Genomic DNA, 1,553 nt, shown 5'->3' with positions numbered 1-1,553 from the left:
GGGACAGGGTGAGCAGAATTCTCTGAGTCTTGCAGCTGAATTCTTCTGTCCCTGTCCTTTCCCTGGATCTCTGTTGCACATGGAAGCTGCTGGTACCATCCTCACCTTTAACCTCTCTTGAATGCAAGCAGATATTCCCAGGTGTGTTAGGCAGGATTTGCTCAATGTTTCCACAATTTTCCATGTTTCTACAAGTTTTCATCTTTCTTATGGAACGAAGAGGCCATTTTGGCACTGAGGGGGTGATGTGGAAGAAAGGAGTCAATTGTGACCCTGGGGTCCCATGGAACCAAGGAATGCATGGTGACCCAGTGGGGCTGCATGGAGCCAATGGTCCATGGTGACACTGCCCATCCAAGGAGGCCATTGTGACACTGTGGAAGCTCATGGAGCGAGGGAGGCCATTGTGACACTGAAGAACTTCATGGCACCAAATATCCATGGTGACACAGCAGGGCATCATGGGAACCAAGGAACCACTGTTGGCAGTAGGGGAACTCATGGAACCAGGGGCCCTTGTGGCACTGCAGAACCAACAGAGCTGCTGGACCTTGTCCCCTGGCCCTGCACAGCTCTTTGTGAGGCACATCAGGAGCAGCACCCTGGGAGCCTCGGGAATGCCCCTCTGGGATCCATGGTACACACTCTCAGGGGCTGGAATTCCAGTTCCCAACCAGGAAAAGAAGTTCCTGCCCTTGAAGGCAAAGCTCCAAAGTTGGAGCCAAATGCCCAGTGGAGCAAGATCTTAGAGTGACATTTCACTGCCAGCCTTCATAACTTAAACCATTGTTGTAGTGTGTCGCAATTCCCTGTTCTAGATTCTCCAAGCCTTTCCCAGGTATAGCTTTCCTGTTCCCCTTCCCCTTTTCTCTTCCTAAGTGATGTCCATCAAACTTAACATTCCAGCAAGGGCATCATGTGATTGGCAGAAGTTCAAAAGATGCCTCTCAGCCCTGGGGTCATTGGCCTGTCTAAGTGTCATTGTCCCCTGAGACTCGCCCTCTCCCACCTGGTTGGTAGCTCACCTATCCTCTCCCCTCCCCCTCCCCCTGAGCTTAAAAGGACCTGGAGACCATGCGGCCGGATTCTACTGTAGCTGTTACCATATTCAGACATCTGTGACCCTGGAATAAAACTCTGGATTAAACCCTGCGGTAGAATCCACTCCTTTCGTTCTTCACCTAGCCTAAGGACTTTCACCCGAGGTAAAGCTGAGTTTCTACCAGCCTGGACTTGTTCTCAGTGTCTAGCTGCAACTCTTAGCTAGCCAGATGGATCTCTGTGGTGAAAAACCACAGCAGCTGCCTTTGGCTGAGCAGCGAGGGCTGGACGAGCCCAGACACGTGCTATCTGGTAATATTGGAATATTATTCCAATATTTGGCGCCCAATGTGAGGTAGATCGACTCTGCTCCCCCAGAAGAACCTCAGAACCTCGGAAAAGCTCTTAGGCAGCTCAGCATCCACTGGAAGAGCTTTGGCTGCATAGCTCTCCAGAGAGACTTTAGGACTGATCCCACAAGAAGTTTCGTGGAACACTCTGCGCTTCTGGAA

This window comes from Fringilla coelebs, assembly GCF_963513975.1.
Source record: "Fringilla coelebs genome assembly, contig: SCAFFOLD_32, whole genome shotgun sequence".
Taxonomy (NCBI): domain Eukaryota; kingdom Metazoa; phylum Chordata; class Aves; order Passeriformes; family Fringillidae; genus Fringilla; species Fringilla coelebs.
The sequence above is the reverse complement of the archived record's forward strand: the minus strand, read 5'-3'. Positions refer to the sequence as shown.